Here is a 7,190-nt window from a genome sequence, read left to right as displayed (position 1 = left end):
ATGTATATGAGTGGGTGTGTGCGTGTATCTGGGTGTGTATCTGTGAGTGTGTGTGTGTGCGTGTGAGTGTGTGCATGTATGTGTGTGAGTGTGCATGTGTATCTGGGTGTGTGTATTGTGTGAGTGTGCATGTGTATCTGGGTGTGTATCTGTGTGGGCGTGTGCATGTATGTGTGTGAGTGTGCATGTGTATCTGGGTGTGTATCTGTGTGGGTGTGTGCATGTATGTGTGTGAGTGTGTGTATCTGGGTGTGTGTATGTATGTGTGTGGGTGTGCACATGTATCTGGGCGTGTGTCTGTGTGAGTGTGTGCATGTATGTGTGAGTGTGCGTGTGTATCTGAGTGTGTATCTGTGTGGGTGTGTGCATGTATATGAGTGGGTGTGTGCGTGTATCTGGGTGTGTATTTGTGTGAGTGTGTGCGTGTATGCATGTGAGTGTGTGCATGTATGTGTGGGTGTGCGTGTGTATCTGGGTGTGTGTCTGTGTGAGTATGTGCATATGAACATGTACCCCACGCTCCACACAAAGTCCGGGTGGACAGGCCTGGCCCAGGACAGCCTGACTCACCCTAAGACACGGCCGCAGCTGAAAAGCACAGCTTTGTTTGTGCTCCCCAGATTCTGAGACACAGGATGATACATCGGAACCACGTGTTTGCCTGCAGAGCCTCTGGCCAGCTCCCCCACAGCGTCTGGGGCGACCCGCGGCCGGGGCCCAGCTATGCGGGCCCAGCCCTGCCGAGTGCTTGAGGACGACTCAGCAGGAACATTGGAGCCGCCAAGCCATCTGGAGGCTGAGACCTGAGGCTCTAGAGAGAGCGCTGGGTGGGCTCTTTGTCTCCGGACCCCAGGCACATCCCTTGTCCCCACGTCTCCCAGGATCGCCATCTCCACGTTCACAGGCTCCGGCCAGCAGTCCCAGCAGTGGGCCGTGCGAGCAGGGCTGACAGCACTGACCCCTGCCTCATCGCCCTGGGGCTGACAGGACACTGACCAAGCCGCTGGGCATGGCCCGAGAGATTCCTTGAGGTCTGGGGCCCACGGGGCAGAAACTCAATATATTCATGCATGACTTTATTCCTGGATTCATCAACGACTGAATGTCCAATCGACCCAACGACTCCTGGGTGTAGGTCCCTTCTCTGCCATCCCCAGATGGGACCAGAATATACAAAACACATAAAGAAAATAGCAAATGAAATATGCACGGGTACTTTGAGAACTGGAAAGAACTGGAATCATAACTGAAAGCATGTATTTCTACCAGTAAGAATGTCTTCGTCAAGTCCCCCTGGGCGGGCAACTCTTTTGTTCCTGTGACAGGTCTCTATGGAAATGAATCAGCTCAGAAAAATCATCAACCAATTTTTTAAAATACTGGCAATTCTTTTCTCAGTGTAGAAAATATTGCCAACATAAAGGAAAAACTCAGCCTCAGCGTGTACAGTCTAACCAACGGGATATAATGCAGATGTCACCCAAGGATGCTTGGGTTAGCCTATGGGGACGAGTAAGTGTGCGTGTGTGTGTGTGTGTGTGTGTGTGTGTGTGAATAAGTCAGGTAAGTGGGATCAAGTTGCATGCCATTTTATATCCTGCCAATTTTCATTACTTTAAAATAATTTTTTTTACCTTTTATTTATTTTTTGAGAGACAAACGGCATGAGCAGGGGAGGGGAAGAGAGAGACACACAGAATCCGAAGACAGGCTCCAGGCTCTGAGCTGTCAGCACAGAGCCTGACATGGGGCTTGAACCCACGAACCGTGAGATCATGACCTGAGCTGAAATTGGACTCTTAACCGACTGAGCCACCCAGGCGCCCCTCATTACTTCCTGTGAGCACTTTGCTGCGCTTTGACATCTCAGCTGAGGCTCTAGCACTGTCCCCTCACCCCCGAGCCCTGTGACCATGGCTGATTCACCCTCACCTGAACTCCAAAAATAATCCTCCTGGGGTGGGAACTGTTTAGTAGTCACCAATGCAAATATCAGTTCTTCTAAAAAATTTTTTTAATATTTATTTATTTTTGAGAGAGAAAGAGAGAGAGAGAGAGAGACAGACAGACAGACAGACTGTGAGCAGGAGAGGGGCCGAGAAAGAGAGGGAGACACGGAATCTGAAGCAGGCTCCAGGTTTTGAGCTATCAGCACAGGGCCTAATGAGGGGCTTGAGCTCACAAACTGTGAGATCATAACCTGAGTCGAAGTCAGATGCTTAACCGGCTGAGCCACCCAGGGGCCCCTACAAATTTTGCTTCTTTGCAGACATGTCATTAAGCCCTATTTACCAGGATCCTTTGCAGTGGAGGGGGGGCCCCGAGACTGCATTCTGGCTGATGGGAAGGGGTGCGGGCCGCCCGCATGCCTGGCCCCTCCCACCCACGACCTTCCATTCTCGTTTTCTCCTTACCTTCAGGTCCCAGGCCCTCCATACTGACCGAATGAAGCAAGGTGACCACAAAACAAGACAGCAGAGCCACAGAACGGGACGAGGAGACCTGGGTCCCCTAGTCTGAGCTTAGAGAAGAGTCTAACTGGCTTGTGATGTATATAAGAGACAAACCTTCAGGGCACCTGGGTGGCTCAGTCGGGTGAGCGTCCAGCTCTTGATTACTGCTCAGGTCATGGTCCCAGCCAGGGTCCCAGGACCGAGCCCTGAGTCTGGCTCCATGCTGAGTGTGGAACCTGCTTAAGATTCTCTCTCTCTCTCTCTCTCTCTCTCTCTTTCTCTCTCTCTCTCTCTCTGTCTCTCTCTCTCTCTCCCCCTCTGTCCCCCTCTGCCCATCTCCCCTGTTTATGCACTCTCTCTCTCCCAAATAAAAAAGGAAGGAAGGAAAGAAGGAAGGAAGGAAGGTAGAAAGAAAGAAAGAGGAAGGAAGAACGAAAGAATTGACGAAAGAAAGAAATGAAGGAAGGAAGAAAGGAAAAAGAAACCTTCATCGTTTAAGCTACTGAGGCACCAGGATTTATCTGTTTCTATAATGTAGACTAATCTAAGAATACCTTAGTGCATAGGGCATGCTATCCCTTTAAGATCTTGAATTCAACTGCTCATAAAAGCACTCAACAAACAGGAGCCTTTAAAAACAACGAATCATAGGGCACCTGGGTGACTCAGTCAGTCACGTGTCTGACTCTTGATTTCGTCTCAGGTCACGGTCTCCCGGTTTGTGGGATGGAGCCCTGCATCAGGCCCCGTGATAACAGTGCGAACCTGCTTGGGATTCTCTCTCCCCCTCTCTGCCCCTCCCCCGCTCATGCTCTCATGCACACTCGCTCTCTCTTTCTCAAATAAACTTTAAAAATTTTTAATAAAATAACGAATCATAGATAAATGAGCCAGCCATGTACTAAATTGGGTAACACACAACCTGAGGCTTGTGGGAGGACAGAGAAGAGAGAAATCGCTGTGAACAGGAGTAAGTAGGAAAAGGAGGCGTTGAGTGCCACCTTCCAGGCTGTGTGTGATTTGGGTCCAGGAGAGGAATCTGAAGGCTCTTCTGGGCTGATTCCCGAAGTCAATGTGTTTTTGTCAATTGCCCTGACGCAGAAGCAGCAAGGGGCGGCGGGGGGGGGGGGGGGGGGGGGGGGGGGGGGGGGGGGGGGGGGGGGGGGGGGGGGGGGGGGGGGGGGGGGGGGGGGGGGCGTCCTGTGTAATCATTGGCGAGCAGGCTGGAAAGCACTTTGGTGGAGGGGCATCCCTCCCACCCCTGTGGCGCTCTGCTCGGGTGTCCTGCCGGGATCCCCAGGAAGCCACTGAAGGGGTAGGGATGTGGAGGGAGGAGGATTAACACTAATTCCCCCTCGTGTTCTGGATGGTGAAACTGGCCTGTGTCTGGACGCGGAGCAGAGCAGTTTGGCGTCGGGACAGAGCACGATGTAAACCAGGCGATGTCACTTTTCTCTCCAGCCTTGCGTCAGCCTCCCATCCCCTGAAACAAAAGCCAGACTCTTGACTGTGGTCTACAAGCTTGACATGGTCTGGTCCTTCCCGCCACCCTTCCAGGTCCTGGGGAAGAACCGGCTAGTTTTCACCCATACCTCTGGGGGGCGTGGCCAGACAGCGATTCTCAGCCCTGTCCCCTTGTCTGGGCCAGCGGAGACGGGGCATCTCAATTCTGACCAATGAAATGTACGCAGGAGTCAAGTGCACCCCTTTCTAAGCCGGCCCCTAAAACTACTTCACTATCTCCCCCCTTGGCTGTTGGCTCAGGGCCAAGATCGGTGGCGGGCTCTGGAACCCTAGGCCCCTGGAGCAAGTGGATCACATGACAACAGGAGCCTGGTTCCTAGAAGCCTGGGGTGAGGGGGGGCAGACCCCCCCCTGCACCCCCACAGTGCTGGACACAGACCTTCACTGCATCAGACCGAATCAGATTGTGGGGAATCATTTGTTGCTGCAGCAGCTCCCCTTACCCGCTAGCCAGACCCTGCCGATGGCTCTTTCTGTGCCCTCCTAGCTTTACTATCATTTATCTTTTTCTCCTCCTCCCTGCAAAATATAAACGTCATGAGGCCAGGCGCTCAACCTGGTTTGTTCCCTGCAGTATTTCAGCGCGTAGGGCTTCGGAAGCGCTTTGAAAACATCTGGTAGATGAACCAGTAGTGAACGGATGTGTGAGCAAACCTTAGTCCCCGGACACTCAGGCTGAAACCCAGCCAGTCTACACCACAGGCCTCCCCATCACCCAACATCACAGAGCAGAGGGGGGTCTTTTCAGCAATTTACCCACGAAGAGTGGGCCTGGTCTAGGGTGTGAGGTTGGCTTGTCTGTTTGGCCAGTTAGGGAGGCCTCACATAGCTCAGTAACCTTCCCTGAGCAGACAGGTTCGCAGCCCTGGTTCTTGGTCGGCCTCGCGGCTGCCGGCATTAACATCTGGGCCCGTAAGGAGTCAGAGGTATGTTTCCGTTTTGATGGAAAGAGTCAGTAATTCCCATCGTGGGAGGTTGGGAAGCACAGCAGAAAAGCCCGGACCAGCCTCTGGAGATGATTTCCAGCCAGTGCCCGCTCAGCCTTGCCAGGGCTCAGGGACACTGGTCCTCTGGCATTTTCTCCAGGGACAGCCAGCGAGCTCTGCCTTCACTCAGGGACACACACAGCACAGAGCAAGTGGCCCTGTTTCCAGCCTCCCAGTGAGCCGCCCTGGTCCTACCCACCTGGTAGACAGGGAAACTGAGGCCTTAAGAGGGCAGGAAGGCCTCACCAGCTTTGCCTTGAACTTGCAGAGAAAGCATGAAGCTTCTGTGCCAGCCTGACTCCCCGGTTGGCCTCAGTGGAGTGGGGAGTGGAGGCACAGCGTCCGTCACCCCAGCCTGTGAGGTGGCAGCTCCCAGGATCACCCCTTCCTTACAGATGAGTCAACTGAGGCACAAGCGGTTAGAAACACTCCCACATGGGGTGCAGAACTCGGATTCAGACCAGACAGTCTGTGCACTTGACCCCTATGCTGCTCAGAGTTTGGTAATGGGCTTCCTGGAGCCGGCCTCACGGGACCTCAGGGATCAAATAAATGGATGATGGATACGGTCCGTGTTGTGAGGGGCCAGGGGCTGTGCAGAGAGGAGCATGTGGTCCTGGAGGGGAAGGAAGAGAGATTTGGAGGAATCAGCGTTCTTCAAAGAAACAGAACCAATATGATTTAGAGAGAGAGAAAATGACTAACCCACATGCACATGCACATACACACACACACAATCACACACACACGCTGAACCTCTCCCTGGTGGCTTCCCTCGACCCATGGACAAAGTCCAGACCCCTTTCTGTGGCCTCCAAGGCCCTTCTCCACCTCTCCCTTCCTTCAATCTCTTAGGCCCTCCATTCCCCCAACACCCCCCCGAAGCCCCTCAAGCTCCCCTTCACTCCCCGCCAAAAGCCCTCTTTGTCCAGTCCTATCAGTGAGGCACATTCTCCAGCCCCCGGACCTTTGCACATGCTATTCCCACTACCTGGGATCTATGCTGCCCAATGATCCTTGCTGAACCTTCCCTCTTCCGGCAGCGGCTTATGACGTCACTTTAGGGTGATGCCAGTTAGTGCAGAAGTGGCTAAAGAGTTAACTCCGTGTGAAATTGCATGTTTACTAGCCGTCTTCCCCCAAAGTCCTGGTTCCCAGCAAGAAGTCTGCTTTTTCCTCATGGGGTCCCCACTGCCTCTGAGGGGGCACCTGGAAGGCCTGCAGACCATTTAAAAGGACATACGGGGGGCCTGGGGGGCTCAGCCAGTTAAGCATCTGACTCTTGATTTCAGCTCAGGTCATGATCTCATGGTTCATGAGTTTGAGCCCCATGTCAGGCTCTGTGCTCTCAGCTCAGAATCTGCCTGGGATTCTCTCTCTGCCTCTCTGCCTCTTTCTCTCTCTCTCTCTCAAAATAAATAAATAAACTTTAAAAATAAAAGGATATGTGAATATCTATCATGATCCAAATCCGTGTTCCCAGTTGAGTACAAAGCGATCATCCCTCTCGTCCCTGACCACGTGCTACTGGATGACAAAGGCTCGCACCCAAAAATGACCCATCGTCACACAACCCACGAGGGCCACCGACCATGAATGCCGCCCAGGCGGCCACCCCGCCGGACTCTCACCCGCCCGGCTCTCACCGCCTGCCTCTCCGCCGCCCCTCTCCCAGCGCCCCCCTTTCCTGCCCACATCATCCAGGCCCACATTCCGGACCTCGGCTGCTGAACCACAGGTCTTCCAGCCTCCGTCTGTCCTCCCCAAGGGGACAGCCTAATAGCAAGTTCAGATCCAAGACCCAGCCCTGCTGCCTGATCTCTGTGTAACCCCGGGCAAGTTACTTAACGTCTCTGGTCTGGGTCTGTAAAGTGAGAAGCCGGAGCAGAGGATCGCCGTGGAATCCTCAGCCCTGACTCGATCCACGGTGATCTATTTCCTTCTGCTTCTTGGCCCGAATGTTCCTTCTCACTGCCAAGACTTCCTGTGCCCTGGAGCAGAGGCCACTCCTCACCTGTCCGCCCTGAGTGACTCCAAAGCCACCAGACCGTGCCACCCCGGCCACGCAGGCCAGCCTCGCAGTAATCCCGGGGCCACAGATAGAAAACTGGGGTTTCCTCCTTCTTTCCCTCCTATAATGGCAGAAGCTGAGTCAGCTGCCTTCAGTGGGTCCTACACACACACACACACACACACACACGCACACTCACACTCCCACACACTCTCA

The sequence above is a fragment of the Suricata suricatta genome, chromosome 9 (genome assembly GCF_006229205.1).
Source record: "Suricata suricatta isolate VVHF042 chromosome 9, meerkat_22Aug2017_6uvM2_HiC, whole genome shotgun sequence".
Lineage (NCBI taxonomy): Eukaryota > Metazoa > Chordata > Mammalia > Carnivora > Herpestidae > Suricata > Suricata suricatta.
The sequence above is the reverse complement of the archived record's forward strand: the minus strand, read 5'-3'. Positions refer to the sequence as shown.